Here is a 17,232-nt window from a genome sequence, read left to right as displayed (position 1 = left end):
CCCTCCTAGGGGGCATTAAAACACACACATATATTGTCCCGTATGCGACACGCCAAGATTATTTTTTAGGGTGCTGAGACAGAATATTGAGTTTTAAATGTCGAGTCTCACAAATATCAAGTCAGAAATATCGTGAATGAAAAATATCGACAACAGGAATATCGTGGTCAATAAATATGGACTTAAGGTAAGTAATATTGAATTTAAAAATATCGAAGTGTTTAATATTGTTTGCAAAAATATTGGCCTGAGTCACAAAAGTAATCTGAGAAAAAATCCTAACTTTACGACTTTCGGTATTCACAAAAGGCATTTAGGAGTAGTACAGTTAGGATTCCTAACTTTACTACTTCTAAACTGAGACAAAGGGCCAGATGTAGGTAGCCAATGTCAAGACTGGTACCTGAAGTTCCTGGATTCCGTAGGAGCGTCAGCCAAAGGTTTGAAGCTATCTCCCAATTCCCCTACTCCGCTGCACCAGATCTCTCTAATGACAGCATAGAGGGGGAAAGGGGAAGTGGAAGAAAAAACAGAGAGACTGCCACACAGGGTGTCTTCACCTCTTCGTCTTCTAAGATGAAGGATTCACCTGTAACAGCAAATAACAATTACTAAGTTAATGCCACTCCTAACAAGGTATTAGTAATTTTCCTAAACCCCTACAACCTTTACCTGACTGAGTGTGGACATAAGCCTCTCTCTAATAATGAGCAACAGAAGTTCAGACAATTGTAGAACTGGAACTCTTGTGAATACGTGCAGAAAAGTCTTTGAACTGATTGATTGCTGCGAGGAGTATAAAGGTGGTACACCAAAATATATATATATATTTTCATCTACATACTGGATTCGTGGATGGATGATCAAACAGCAACTGCAGTCCGAAATACTGATTCAGTAGACTATGAGGCTGAAGTAAATCAAATAAGGTTCAGCTCCAGTCTGTTAGGAATTGCCAACTTAAATATTGCCAGTTCAAGTTGGGGACTCGATATACAAAATTGTCTTGTCAAGAAAAATGCTGTACAGAAACTTATGGCTCAGATTGTCTCTGCAGGCGTTCTTTAATATCAGGCTTGTCAGAATACAGTCTCTACTCACTGCCACAAAACACGGAAGACAAGGAACGATCTTACCGCGTAGCAGCCTGAAGCGGAAACTCGAGAATAATCTGTCACTGGAACTCTGTTACTCACTGCCGTGCAGACTTCGACTGACGTCTGAAGATAATTCCAAAGAATTACAGGTTGTCAGCGAAATATTACTGGAGGCAGCACGGCAAGCACCGAAGTCGGGAAATAACCTCGGAAAACTGGGAAACTGAACCGCTGAGAAAAGCAGAACGAAGGAGAGCACAAATAGAACCTCTGTCTCTCAGGAAAATAACGGTTGAAGTGCGCAGCGGCTAATCCGCTCGCGCACCAAATGCACCTGAAGGCGAACGAGTCAGAAAGGCTAGAGCGCTAACTGACAAGCGTTCAATGGCACACAGTAAGAGGTATCTCCATCTTGGATCTAAATTTGGAAACTAACTGTCTCCAGCAGACGGTGTAACAAGGAGTTTTATCGACCTTAACTTTCATACATTGAGGGACTTTTGAAGCTGGAATTCGACCAATCCTGACAGCCAAATACCGGTTGGTAACGGCCGAAATTCGGTAATTTCGGCCGTTACTGACCGGTATTTGGAAAATGAGATGTAGGTGGCCGTTTTAAATTACCGATTTCTTAAAATACAGAATCAGTAAATTACCAAATTTGCTATGTAGGGAGCACTCAAATGAGTGCTTTTCCCCTTTTAGGATTCATTATTTACCACCAACTACAAGTTGGTGGTAAATAATGAAAACCTTGGAAAAGGCATTTTTTTTGCTTTTCCTACAGTGCCATGTTGCAGACATACATGCCCTTAGGGCATGTATGTCTGCAACATGTGCACCCATACACAATTGAGGGGTGTAACAGGGTGTGAAAGTGCCACCCTTCAATGTTTCCCCCTTTTACTGAATCGGTAAGTACCGATTCGGCAATTGGCATTCATTCCTATGGGCCTCCAGGCCCATAGGAATGAATGGCAATTGGTAATTACCGAAACTTACAGATTCAGTAATTTTTTCGGTAAAATTACCTACATCCCATTTGCCTGTTCTTAAATACTGAATCGGTATGATTCGGTATTTAAGAATCGGTTATCTGGGATTACCTACATCGGGCCCAAAATGCTAACTTTACAACTTTTGATATTCACAAAAGGCATTTAGGAGTAGTAACATTAGGATTCCTTACTTCACTACTCCTAAAAAAATATTGGCCCCGATTCACAAAAGTAATTCGAGAAAAAATTCTAACGTTACGACTTTCGGTATTCACAAAAGGCATTTAGGAGTAGTACAGTTAGGATTCCTAACTTTACTACTTCTAAACTGAGACAAAGGGCCAGATGTAGGTAGCCAAATACCGGTTGGTAACGGCCAAAATTCGGTAATATCGGCCGTTACCGACCGGTATTTGGAAAATGAGATGTAGGTGGCAGTTTTCCTGATTCAGTAATTTACCGAATCGGTAAATTACCGATTTCTTAAAATACAGAATCAGTAAATTACCAAATTTGCTATGTAGGGAGCACTCAAATGAGTGCTTTTCCCCTTTTAGGATTCATTATTTACCACCAACTACAAGTTGTGGTAAATAATGAAAACCTTGGAAAAAGCATTTTTTTTGCTTTTCCAACAGTGCCATGTTGCAGACATACATGCCCTTAGGGCATGTATGTCTGCAACATGTGCACCCATACACAATTGAGGGGTGCAACAGGGTGTCAAAGTGCCACCCTTCAATGTTTCCCCCTTTTACTGAATCGGTAAATACCGATTCAGTAATTTTTTCGGTAAAATTGCCTACATCCCATTTGCCTGTTATCTGGGATTACCTACATCGGGCCCAAAATGCTAACTTTACAACTTTTGATATTCACAAAAGGCATTTAGGAGTAGTAACATTCGGATTCCTAACTTCACTGCTCCTAAAAAAATATTGGCCCCGATTCACAAAATTAATCCGAGACAAAATCCTAACTTTACGACTTTCGGTATTCACAAAAGGCATTTAGGAGTAGTAATGTTAGGATTCCTAACTTTACTACTCCTAAACGCTATTTTAATTAATTTCATGTATTTTAGTATATATTTTAAATGTATGTGATGCATTTTTTTGTAAAAGAATTATTTATATGTTTTAATATATGTATTAAATTGTCCATTACTTTCAGCTGTTGGCCTTATCTGTGGCGTACTCTGCCCAGCTGTCTTCAGTCCTGGGGACAACAGCAACCAGCCTGCTTCTCGCCTGTGCCGCACGGCTGCCAGGTCACCCAACAGCGCCAGGAGGCGCTTGAAAATCTCCCATGGACTCCTGCAGCACAGGTTCCATTTACTTTCAGTTGTTGGCCGTATCTGCGGTGAACTCTTCCCTGCTGTCTTCGGTCCTGGGGACCACAACAACCAGCCTGCTTCTCGCCTGCAGCGCACGGCCACTACATCACCCACCAATGCCAGGAGACACTTGAAAATCTCCAGTGGACTCCCACAGCGCAGGACACGTACGGGCGTGTCTGGGCGAAGCCTGGGCCAAGGACGGGCCCGTCCTTGGCCGTCATCACCCAGAAGAGGCTGGGCTGGGCCACCTCTTTGAATATTGCACCTCTGGATTTGCCCCCGTTGTGTCTTAAGGTACTGTCACAAGTCATTGTACAAATTTATGACGTTTAACCCAACTAACTGTGCTACACCCAGCAGCTGGCCCCATTAATTCTCTTATCTTTTCTTGGTTTGTTTGTGAGTGTTTCTCGGTTCAGTTGTTGTGTTTAACTAAGCCATTTAACAGTGTTTAAGGGTCACGCCTCTCTGCGCTATTCAGAATGACCAAGCGCAATGGTGTGGCATTTATTATCAGGGCAGAATCGATGCTTTCACATGAAATCAAACTCACAGAGAGGCGTTTATCGTTGGACCCTGTTTCTCTGCCAAGGCGTTTATTGTTGGGTTCCCCAATGCCTTGTGATGCTTTACCATCTGAACTATTTTCTACTGTTTCTAAACAACAGCAGCTATTACTTGAGAGTGGTACTCGCCCCTCGGACTTGCCATCTGGGCCAGCGATTGTAACTAGGTCATGGACTGCCACTTCTTTTGCCAGGGTCTCTGTGGACAAAGAGGTTAAGTTGAGAAAACTGGAAGAGAAGCGAAGGAGAGGGGCGGGTGCCCTTAAATCTGAACTGAAGAGAACTGCCTGAAATAATTCCGATGTGTCTAAAACCCTCTCTATTAGTACACAAACTGATGTTGCTTCTTCTGTATGTAATGTACAAGGCTATACAGAGGTGGACTCTGTGGAGGGGTTTAATCTGGACACTGATTTTACTTCTTTGGAAGAGTCAATTTGCAATAGTTGTGTCTCCTTGTGGGGCCGCTTAGATAATCTGGACTCTTTTTTGATTAAATTGGCCAGCATTACTGAGGCTCTACAGTGCGAAAGGGAGAGGGTAGGCATCAGGGCATCCCAAACCCAAGCTGCAATTTCTATAAAACAAATATTGGCTAGGTTAACAGCCATTGAGGGCTTGATAAGTAAAGGCCAAGGCCAGGTTACCTGTGTTGTAGGCTCCAGCTGCAGTTCCCTGGACAGGGAAGGTGATATTGTAGATAATCCACAGCAAGCAAAGCCCCCCTGTGATCCAGCTAAAGCTCCTATGCAACATGAGAGTGTCCCCAGCCTAACATCTAATTTTGCTCCTGCAACCCACTCCCGTTGAACCCTGTCCTACTGCTTCAATATTTATCCCACCTTTAGTTCATGGGGCTGGGGAGGAGGTGAGGTTGGATTTGCCCCCTGAAGCTACTCCAATAACCATAATTATGGCAAATGTCTAAGTCAAATTAAACTTCGGAGGCATTGAGAAACAAGGCTCTTTGGTGGCACAGAACTCAAACCGGACTATCAGAGGCCTTGTTTAATGAATTTAAAATGGCAAGAAGTGTAGGTTGGGTCGGGAGAAGGGAGAAAATACTTCCCGGAGACTGTATTGTTCTTTCCTTTAAATCTCCTAAACTGGTGCATGAGATTTTACGTAGACTTGGTAGCATACATGTGCTTCATGGAGAAATAAATATCTTACCCTTGGGATACTTTTATCCCCCAAAGCCTCATTCTTTCTGGCCCCCTACCAGAAAATTAAATCGACTAATGAATATCAACAGTCTAGTTTACCTCTCTATAGCACAATTGATCTGCCCTGTCAAGCCCCTAGAACATTTTTTAACATCCCAATAGCAAATAGATATGGGGCTCCTGAGGAGGTGGACTGACTTGTGTCACAGGCTGGTTTTATTGCCAGCCCAAGGACTGGTGGGGTTAGTAGGGCATTTGGGCTGAGTAATAGCGAACTCCAGAGACAGAGCATTCTTTGTAGTATTGGATCAGTGGACTAACAACCTGAAAGTTTCAGACCATGACGGACCCGGACTGGGTCTGCCTAACATTCCAGCTCTCGCGTCTCCCATTTGTTTAACTTCTACTTCAGCTAGAAGGGGTCCCTTCTTGGAAGCTGTTGAATTACCTCCTACGTTCCAGCCAGAGTCCATCCAAAGTTCCATCACTACCAGTCTTAATGCACACGTGGTAGTCTTGAATCCGGCCACTCACTGAAGGTTCTATAGTGGAACATTGCCAGAATAAAAAGTAAATTGCAAAATCCAGATTGGAGTCAATTTGTAAGTGACCATGATGTGTGTATGTTTCAAGAGACCAGGGCAAGGTAGGATATACTGAGGGAGGACTATGCAACTTTTAATGTGTGGGCTACGACGGGAGGAAGGGGCAGACCCTCTGGGGTTTCCACACTTGGGTTGCTACCTACTTTGATTGTACGGTAGAACAGGGAAACACCGCTTCTGATGACATCCAGTGTATCGTACTTACCTTTCCTTCCAGGACCATAGTAGCCTTTATTAACATCTATTCTCATCCCATACGTTTTGCACATGAATCCGTGACTATAGATTTATTGAACACATTTATTGAATTAGTATCTCCAAAGACAAGGTTGGTTATAGGAGGAGATTTTAATTGCCAATATGAGTCCCTTATCAATCCCACAGATGTTTCTACCAGTGATGAGGATCGTTTTTGGCTAATTCCTGCCACTCAAATTCCTCCGATCAAGGCCTGGACCCCCCTGGTTTTTCAGATCAATGCTCTAACTTTATCCCATTCATTGAGGGCGTGCAATGGCCGTTTTAAGTCAGACCAGCCGGGTAAGTCAACCTTCAACAGAATAGGTCAAGTCTCTCTGTTGGATTATATTTGAGTAGAAACAAGCATATGGCAGTGGGTTGTTGACTTTTCTGACAGTGATCATAACGCCTTGATATTGGAGTTGAAGCCTCCAGCCCTAATAAACTTATGGCCACTAGCACTTTTGCAGCTTTCAATTTAACACTTGCGGAGAATTAAGGAGAATTAAATGGGGAGCTTTTAAACAGTCACCAAACAAGGCAGCCACATTATCCGCTATATGTATCAAGCTATTTAGCATTCGCAAAGGCCGAAATTCTGCGAATTTCGGCCTTTGCGAATGCTAATTAGACAAATGGAATGTATCAAACTAGTTTGATGCAAAATAAGGAATAGCAAAATTTGCTAATCCTTATTTTGCGATTGCACTTAAGGAATTGCAAATTTTGCGATTCCTTAAATGCAATGTATCAAACAAATAAAATGCAAAAAATGCCATTAAGGATTAGCAAATTACCACCAACTTCTAGTTGGTGGTAATTTGCGAATTCTTATCAAAAATCTTTTTTGATAAAAACCAAAGGTGCCATATGACGCCCATACATGCCCTTAGGGCATGTATGTGCGCCATATGCCCCCAAATGTCTTTTTCAGGGGTGCAGCAGGGTGTTCTTGAGACACCCCTGCACCCTTGGAAACATCCCTAATTTGCGATCAGCAAATTGCTAATTGCAAATTGCACTTTCATTCCTATGGGCCTCCTGGCCCATGGAAATGAAGCGGTAATTTGCGATTGACAATTTGCTAATCTCAAATTAAGGAATGCTAAGGAATCGCTATTGGAAAGCGATTTTGTACATACATACCGTTTTGCATTTCCTAAATAGCGATTCCTTAAAATTCGCTATTTAGGAAATGCAAAATGGTTTGTTGATACATATAGCGGTTAATTCTTTAGTCATCATGCCTTTAATGGAAATGGGAGAGGCTGTCATGTCATTGGGTTCTCTCCAAACCGCCAGTAGAGTGGAGGAGCTGCATTTGGAATTGACAACTGGACTGGCTAACATTTTTAATCCTTTGATGCAGTCCAGGGCAAGCAAGGGTGTGAAACAAATTTGGTTCAACAACTCTTGCCGCAAAGTGAGCACTTATTGATGCAATTAAAAGTAAAGATAGATCCTTAACCAAAGAAGAATTGGGAACTAGAAAGATGGAGTTCTATCAAAACAGCTTTGGCCAACAGGGACATAAAGATGTTTTGGTCCCTAGTTAGCACAGGCACCAGTACGGGGAACTCAGCGGTAGAGCCGAACATTGATGCAGCCGCTTGGAATTCTCATTTTCAAGCTCTGTACTCCACCGAGGTAGTTTTAGAACCCATTGATATACCATTTTCGGCAACCCCTGGGATGTGTCTTGAAGATTTTCAAGGGTTCACTCTAACAGAAGTTTTGGATGCCATTAGGAAGCTCCCTCTTGGGAAGGCCCCCAGATTAGACAAACTTCCCGGGGATCGATTCCGGGAGATACCAAATATATGGGGACCATGCATCTGGGTAATCTTTAATGCCATTTTGAATGGCATGAAGGTCCCGGACACCTGGGTAGGAGCCGAAATTTTTCCAGTTTTGAAGAAGGGTTCCCCTCTGTTGCCCACCAACTATAGGCCAATCAGCCTGATTGATGTCACCCAGAGATTGTTCGCTAGGATCCTCCTTGAGCGTTTACACTCCTGGATGGAGGAGTATGAAATTCTGAGTGTGTATCAAGCTGGCTTTTGGAAAAATCTTTCAACCATCGACCAAATCTTTCATCTCCAATTATTGTATTGGAAGAAGTGGCAGTAGAGGATGGCAGCCTCTACTTGATATTTGTCGATCTTAAATTGGCCTTTGAATTGGTCCCTCAAGTTAAACTGTGGGAGGTCCTTGAGCAACTGGGCATTCTGTCATAGTTGCTGTCAATGATTATACGACTGCATGAGGGCAATTTAGCCCAAGTCAGGTCTGGGAGATTTGTGGAACTGACTTCCCGTTTCCCAGTAAATAGGGGAGTAAGACAGGGGTGTGTGTTGGCCCCTACTATGTTTTTCCTTTTTATTAATGCTTTGGTGGCCCAGTTAAATGAGGTCATAAATAACGATGCTCCAAAATTGGTGGATGGTAAGGTGCCAGCAATGATTTTTGCTGATGACATCTTGTTGTTATCAAACTCCCTTATGGGCATCCAAAGGATTCTTGACAGTTTCTTTCTATCCTGAAAAAATAGGGGGCTGGAAGTTAATACATCAAAGACCAAATTTATGGTCTTCAATCCAGCAAAAACATCTCAACCAAACCCCTCCTTAAATGGCATTTTTTCTCGAGAGAGTGACTGTCTTTGACTATCTTGGTGTTACATTCGAATGGGGCGCACAACTAGACAGGGTAGGTCTGAGGCTAGCACAGATGGTCAGGGGTATTGTAAAAACTCTTAGGAACTCGTCATACAAGCTCCTGGGCCCAGTGGCTGAGATCTATAAAGTACAGGTCAGGAGTGCAATAATGTATGGGGCAGAACTCTGGGGTCACCGTCCCTTTGGCGTTCTGACAAAAATAGAAAATAAATTTATGAGACAGCTTCTTGGTCTTCTGCCAAGCACCCCTCTTATCCCCCTATGCCTGGACTTGGTAATTAGACCTATTGCTGAGGAGGTTGGATTGAGACCATTGACCTTTTGGCGTACGCTCTGGGCGACCCCCGAACTTGCAGCTTATCAGGCTGAGCTCAAGGGAGTTTTGCAACTTCAAGGGGTTGGTAAATTACCGTGGTTTGTACATATTAAAGACCTATATTTGAGAATAGGCATTCCTGGTCTCTGGAGTAATCCTGAGGAAGTGTCTCCAAGTATTCTGGTTAGAGCTTACAGATCCCTAAGATTAGCTGATGTCCAGAGAAATATCAAACTCGGGTTGTAAACTGCTGACTTTCTTAATATCAAACAGCAGTATCTTTTTGAGCTTTTTTTGGACGAAATACAGCCACCCATGGCAAGGAAGCTATATATTCAGTTTAGATTAGGGACCTTGCCAGTCCATGCTTTCACAAACAAATGGTCAAAAAATAGCTCCCTGGGGCTAATTGTTTTTTTGTGTGTAGTTGTTTAAAACAAATAGTTTTTAATGTGTTGTGTGGATTATAGGGTTAAAGTGCGGGTAGTTAAATACATTTTAAATATTTTTTTACTATTTTTTAATTCATAGTTAATTATGTTAATTATGGAAGTATATTTTTGGAAACAAATTAGAAGTGTTTCGTTATTTGTGTGGTGGTATAGGGTAGGAAATAAAATAAATATGTTCACGTAATACATAATGTTTTTCTTTGTAAACAATTTCTAATTTCAAATATATATTTTTAGGAAATGTATTTATAATTTTATTTTATATATTATTTGTAGGTATTTGTTACACGTAATTAATATTGTATTATTTTGTATATATGAAATGTATTTTTGTTAGTTTTTAACATTTATAAATGTATTCATTTTTTTATTTTCATACTATTAATTTTTGATTTGTAAATATTTATTTTGTTTTTATCTTTGAACTACTTGGAGTGTGAATATTACATTTACCCCTATGCTATTCAACACTTTTCCTACTGTTGGGCTCTCTGGAGTGGGAATAGAAATTTTTACCCTTTCGCTATCCAACACTTTCTCTACTGTAGCACTCACTGCAGTTGGAATAGTAAATGTAATCCCTCCACTATCCAACACTTTCCCTACTGTTGCACTCACTGAAGTGGGAATAGTAATTTTTACTCGTTCGCTATCTAGCACTTTACCTTCTGTTGTACTCATTGGAGTGGGAATAGTGATTTTTACCCATCCGCTAACCAACTCTTTCCCTACTGTTTCACTCACTGAAGTTGGAATAGTATATTTAATCCCTCCACTATACAACACTTACCCCACTGTTGCATTCACTGGAGTGGGAATAGTAATTTGTACCTCTCCACTCTCCAACACTTTCCCTACTGTTGCATTAATTTGAGTGGGAATAATTATTTTTACCCCTCCGCTGTCCAACACGTTCCCTACTGTTGTACTCATTGGAGTGGGAATAGTAATTTTGATCCCTCCGCTGTCCAACCTTTTCCCTATTGTTGCATTCACTGGAGTTGAAATAGTATATTTAATCCCTTCACTATCCAACACTTACCCTACTGTTGCATTCACTGAAGTGAGAATAGTAATTTTTACCTCTGCGTTATCCAACACTTTCCCTACTGTTGTACTCAAAGGAGTGGGAATAGTAACTTTTATCTCTTCACTATCCAACACTTTCCCTACTGTTGTATTCTTTGGAGTGGGAATAGTTATGTTTACCCCTCCGCTATCCACCACTTCCCCTACTGTTGTACGTATTGGAATGGGAATAATAATTTTTATCTTTTTGCTATGCAACACTTTCCCTACTGTTGCACTGAATGCATTGGGAAATTTAAGTTGACATATTAATAGTTTAATACTTTAATTTATTATAGAATGTTTTTATATATTAAATTATTGATATATTTATTTTTTATTTTTTTATAATGTTAAACATTTAAAAGAAATAAAAAATAATAGTTTATTAATTGTTTTAAAGTAAATATATATACGTATACATTATTATGTTTGTGTTTATCTTTTTGAATTAAGTTTGTTATATTTTGTTAAAATGTATATTAAATGTAATGTATTTTGTTAAAAAATAATATTCATATTTAATATATTATTTTATGTTATATATATTTACATCAATACTTTTCACATCTATATTTTTTACATCGATATTTTTGAGTCAATAGTTTTTACTGATACATGGCAGGACATTGTCATACAGATTTCTATAATTGTTTTTACGATATGCGTTAGTCATGCAGTTGTTGATTGGTTGACACTTTTCTCTTCCATTACTCTGCGTTATAGCAAATGCTGAGCATGGGATGATACATCAGACACTTCTACATCTTGACTGTTATGGTGATGCTATGGTTTTCTGTGATGTCTATTTGGAGAAGCTCCTGACCACTCTATGTAATGTGCTTCAACAACATGGGTGAACTTGGGGATATAATATTTTGAAAGATGGTCCTCACTAGGTAAATAATGACATGGAGACATGCCTTACACTGACACATGCAAATGTCCTTGGTAAGCCACAGATGTGGGTGGTGGGATACATGACATGCCTGTTGAACCATGATAATAGCATGTAGACCCCACCGTGGAACCCTACCTTGCACACAATGCATTGCTCTGTACACTTCCCCCATTCAACAGCAGCCATAGTGGCTTTGTGTGTCTTGACATTGGTAACTTGTGAGTTTACTTTACACACGAACAATGATGCATGGTGCTTGTAAGAGCCACACTCCTCATACTCATGTTACTATCTGTGTCAACAGGCACAGTGATGGGTATTTTGTCATCCATTTCTAACTGTTAGGGGGTGTGTTAGGCATTTGAGTTTTGCTTACCTACAAGTAGGCCATTCCCATATTGTCCATTCTGTAAGTAGTCAGTAATGAAGGCGTGCCTGAATATGTGTGCATCATGCACACTCCCAGGGTATTTGGCAAGCATGTTGGTGAATGGTGCCTGATGATCCACGATGACCTGGACATTTTTGGAGTTGGTGTGCTTCCGGTTCCTGTAAAGATGGATGTGGCTTTAGTTTGGGAAAAGAATGGGATGTGGCTGCAGGTGGTACCAGTTGTACATGTGTACAGTCTATAGAACCAAGCACATGTGGAAACCCAGCAATGGCATAGAAGCCTTGTTTGGTCTCCAGCTCCAGTTCGTGAGTATTGGGAATGAGGAGTTGATGGGGTGTTAGACTGATGATGATATCCAGGACAGAGGGAAGGAATGACAGGATAAATGGCTGGGAGATTTCCTCCGGCAGCTGTTAACTTGAAGGACCCTATTGCTAGCAAATGTAGTACCCTATAAGCTTTGCCAGTGGAGGGATGTTGGTAGACGTATCATCTTTTGACTGGAGCATTGGGGCAATCAGGTGTAGCAGCTCTACAATGTACTGCCTCTTCAGCTGGTAATAGATAATTTCTTCATCATCCCTGAGTTCTATTAAAGTAATCTGGTGGTGATAAATGTGCTCCTTTCTTCTGGGTTGCGTCCATGATGTTGAGGGGGGGGAGGATTTGGTGGTTGGGGTGGAGTGGAGTGGTTGGTAGTGATCATCTCCTTGAGACTCCCAGTTGCAAAATTTCTACCTCCATGGTGCAGTTGTGGTTGCAACACTGTCCTGTCCAGCTTCTCTTTATATAGCAATGTCAATGCGTAATTTCCTACGTATGGGTTGCACAGGCACATGAGTTTTGACATTATTGGACTTCTGCATCACTCAAGCCACCACTGTATCACTTTGCTAAAATGTCGTAAATATCCATGCATCAGTTTTACGGTGGAAATTATAACAAAACGCCTACCTTGCGTAAATTATTACTTATGTGATGCAGGCGGTTCTGATGCTGGTTTCTTTTGACACAGGACTCCAAAAAGTGACACATTCTCAAAGAAAAGTCACCTTGGAAATATGGAGTAGTGATAGTGCCACCAATGCATCAAAAATGTTGATGCATTGGTGATGCAAGCTCTTTGTAAATAAGCCCCCCGAAGTAAGCAAGCTTTAATAGAATTTAGTGAAAGAGCTAAGCCAGAGCCGGGAGTCCAGTTTGGTTCCATGAGCCCATGCATAAGCCAAGCCAACTAACAAAGTTAATGGTTTCTAAAATGTTTCTCTATTGTCACTAATAGAGCTCCAAGATTGTCCCTGTCTCCCTTTTATTCACAATCTCAGGCCTTTTCTTAAACATGCACACACACTTTCCCTCTTTTCTTATTTCTCCCCTTTCACCAGCGCCCTCTTTTTCTGACTTGTAAATGTAAATGTAAATGTAAGGCCCATTTATACCGCGCTAACAATCGCTCCAAGGAGCATCTCGGCGCCATTGAGAGGTCAACCTGATGTTAAAGTTGCCTTACTGCTTAAAGAGACCAGGACCGGAGTTATACTAGTGCTCTGGCGGTTATATCTGGAAGATTGTAAATCCAGGTTTTTAATTGTTTGCGGAATTCAGATTCCTTGTCCAGTGCTCTTAAAGGTGGGGGAAGGGCATTCCATGCTTTTGCACCTAGTACCGCTAGGGATTTACCCCCACGGGTTTTAAGTCGGAACCCTGGAACGGTCAGTAGATTAGCATTTGAGGACCGTAGTGCTCTAGTTGGGCGATATCTTACAAATGTTTTCTTTAGGTATAAAGGGCCTGAGTTGTGTACAGCCCGAAAGGTGATTATCAGTACTTTGTACAGGACCCTTTTTGTTATGGGTAGCCAGTGTAGTACATTGAGGGCTTTGGATGCTGAGGATTTCCTTGGCCATTTTAAAACCAGCCTTGCTGCTGCATGCTGTACCATCTGGAGTTTATGGGTGACCGCCTTATTGGTACCGGCATACAAGCTGTTGCAATAGTCAATGCGAGATGTAACTAATGCAATAGTGACTGTTTTCCTTGCTTCTAGGGGCAGTAAGTCAAAAAACTTCCTGAGCAGTTTTATCACCCCAAAGCAAGTACCTGCCACTTTTGATGCCTGATGTTTAAAAGATAAATCGGCGTCGAATTGTACCCCAAGGTTACGGGCCAAGGAAGTGGTATGGGGTGGTATTTCTGCCTTCTCAGGCCACCACAGTCTAAGGATAAACTCGTTTTTTGGGCCTATAGGCATGATCTCGGTTTTGCCTGTATTACATTTTAGATGGTTTTTCCGCATCCACTCAAAGGTGGCCGTTAAGCAACATTTGAGTTTTTCCTCCCAGACCTGGTTATCTTTGTCCATTACCAGGATCAGTTGAGTATCGTCAGCGTATGCTATTACATCTATGCCGTAGGACGATATCAGCTGTATCAGGGGTGCGGTATAGACATTAAATAATAGACTAGAACCTTGAGGTACTCCCGTCGACAGCGACTTCTCACTGGAACGGAATTCCCCCAAGGTCACCACTTGTCGCCTGTCGCAAAAAAAATTCTTTATCCACTCCAGGGAAATGCCTTTAATGCCAGATGTTATTAGCCGGTCTATTAAGATAGTATGTGAGACCGTGTCGACAGGTCTAATAATATCAGGACGGCCTTCTTGTCTTGATCTAAAGCGGAGCGGATAGTTTCAGTAGTAAACAGGAGAGCCGATTCTGTGGAGTGTTGAGTCCTAAAGCCAGCTTGGTTGGGGTGCCATGCTTCACTATCTTCCAGAAAACGTGTCAGCTGCTTATTTACTGTCGACTCAGTGATTTTACACAGTGCCGGGAGCAGTGAGATTGGACGTAGATTTGAAAGTGTGGTGGGGTCGGGAAGTTGTTTTTTTTGTAAAGGTTTTACTGCTGCCAGTTTCCACTCGGCATTGGCGGTAGACAGTGAATTGTTAACGATGTAATTTACGTCTGGGCTAACAATATCAGCAATAAGATGTAAGAGTCCTATAGGACATGGATCGAATGGTGATCCTGACTTGGTTGCCAGAATGGCACGTTTTGTCTCCTCCAGACTAATTGTACGAAAGGCTGTGAGCTGGGTGGCTTCTTGCCTTGTGTTTTCGTCCTCATGCCTTAGACCCATAATAGGAGCCTCAAAATCGTTCGTCAGACCCAGAACTTTTTCTTCAAAAAAGTCTGCGATAGAATCACAAAGCCTTTGTGAGGGTGGAATGTCCTGCATTAAGCATTTGGGTTTACTAAAATCCTTCACGATTTTAAAAATCGCTTTCTGTTTACTATCGGCTGTTACTATGGCTGACGTGAAATACTTTATTTTAGCCTGTTTAATTTGTGCGTGATACGCTCTTTTAATCGTTTTATATTTGCTACGTTCTGTGCTAAGGTAATTTTTCCGCCAGCTACGTTCAGCCCGTCTTAGCTCCCCCTGTTTGTTTTTGAGCTCTCGGTCAAACCAAGGGGCCGATCTCTTCTTTTTCCCGGGTCTAGGCTTGCGTCTTCCCTGTCCGGTCATACTTTTTAGTTCAGTCATCCAGTCCCTAAAAGTGTTTATGTTTGGGGATCCTATTAGCTTAGGTTTACATTCTCTAGCTATTGTAGTTAGTTCTGGATGTTTCATAGTAGCTTTCCAGTCATCTTGTCTGACCTGGTTGCTTTCACCTGTGTGCTTATTTTTGGCATTAGTCTCAAGTGCGATCGTAAAAGGTATAAGTACGTGATCTGTCCATATCTGGGGTTTTAGCTGGTCTGTTGTTAATATATCTAAGTTGGTGGCAATGCAGTCAATCGTGTGTCCCGCCTCGTGGGTGGCTAGGGTATCACAAATTTTGAGACCCAGTACCTCCATGATTTCTCTAAAGGAGGTAGTGGATGCTTCAGTTGTGGACTCTAAATAGATATTCATATCCCCCAGCATGGTAAAATTTGAATATCTAAGTATCAATGGACTTAGCACATCTCCAAGGCTCCCTAAAAAACCTGTACAAGTGCCGGGAGGGCGGTAGATCAGTGCCCCAGAAAAGGAGAAGTTGTCATGGATTTTAGGACTAAAGCCCATCCCTTCCGCATCCTTTAAATCGTGGAGTTCTGTCATCGAGCAACCAAAAGTATCTCTATGTATAATGGCCACTCCCCCCCCGTTGGTCATTACCTCTATCAGCCCTCTGGATGCCATACCCTAAAGGTAGGGCATGCACCAAATCCGGAGTGCACCAGGGTTTGAGCCAGGTCTCCGTAATAAAGAGACAATCTAGGTTGTCGTCGATTAAGAGGTCCTGTATATGCTGGGCATGTTTTGGAAGAGATCTAGCATTAATTAAACCCGCCTTTAAGGCATGGGTAGGAACAGCAAATATGGTGAGGGCGGATATCTGAGACCACGAGAATGTACTGTGGCATTGATGGCAACTCACCGGGCCTGTCCAGTCTGAAGGGTCTAATTTGTGCAGGTCACATTCATAGGTCGGTTTTATGGCTAGTAGTTCCTGTCTACTGTAGTTCCCGTTAGTAGTCCCAGCAGGTTTCTTAGCCCTGAGCCCGGCCCGTGCGCGGACGGGCGCAGACGGGCTGGACTCTGGCTTGACTCCGCGCGAGTCCGGCGCGTCCGCTGATCGCGTCCGCTGCGCGGAGTCATGGTTGTCTATTTATATACCGGTGACTCTCGCCCCTAAGGAAGGATAGCCCTACCCAAGATGGCCGCCGCAATAGTTCCGCCCTTGCCACCAGGTCAAACAGCCCTGAAATCGGCTGGACCCTCTGGGGGAGGCAGCGCTATGCAGGAAGAGTGCAAACCAATATTAGAATGGTTAGTGTTATTTAAAATAATGTCTCTACCCAAAATCGGCAAAGACACCAAAGCGTCGCGCTAAATCCGCGCGCTAGTGCAGGGGGGGGAGGACACAAAGGGCAAGTGCAAACAATAAGAAGTTATTTAAAATTGCAGCAAGAGAAAAGAATAACCGCCCGGCTCAAGCCTCAGGCGAAAATAGCAGTGATCTTACGCTATAGTCCTTTTACTCTTTTTATACCGGTGACTCTCGCCCCTAAGGAAGGATAGCCCTACCCAAGATGGCCACCGCAATAGTTCCGCCCTTGCCACCAGGTCAAACAGCCCTGAAATTGGCTGGACCCTCTTGGGGAGGCAGCGCTATGCAGGAAGAGTGCAAACCAATATTAGAATGGTTAGTGTTATTTAAAATAATGTCTCTACCCAAAATCGGCAAAGACACCAAAGCATCGCGCTAAATCCGCGCGCTAGTGCAGGGGGGGGAGGACACAAAGGGCAAGTGCAAACAATAAGAAGTTATTTAAAATTGCAGCAAGAGAAAAGAATAACCGCCCGGCTCAAGCCTCAGGCGAAAATAGCAGTGACTTGGCTTCTCTATATGTTGATCTT

Source organism: Lissotriton helveticus, chromosome 1_1 (genome assembly GCF_964261635.1).
Source record: "Lissotriton helveticus chromosome 1_1, aLisHel1.1, whole genome shotgun sequence".
Classification (NCBI taxonomy): Eukaryota; Metazoa; Chordata; class Amphibia; order Caudata; family Salamandridae; genus Lissotriton; species Lissotriton helveticus.
The sequence above is the reverse complement of the archived record's forward strand: the minus strand, read 5'-3'. Positions refer to the sequence as shown.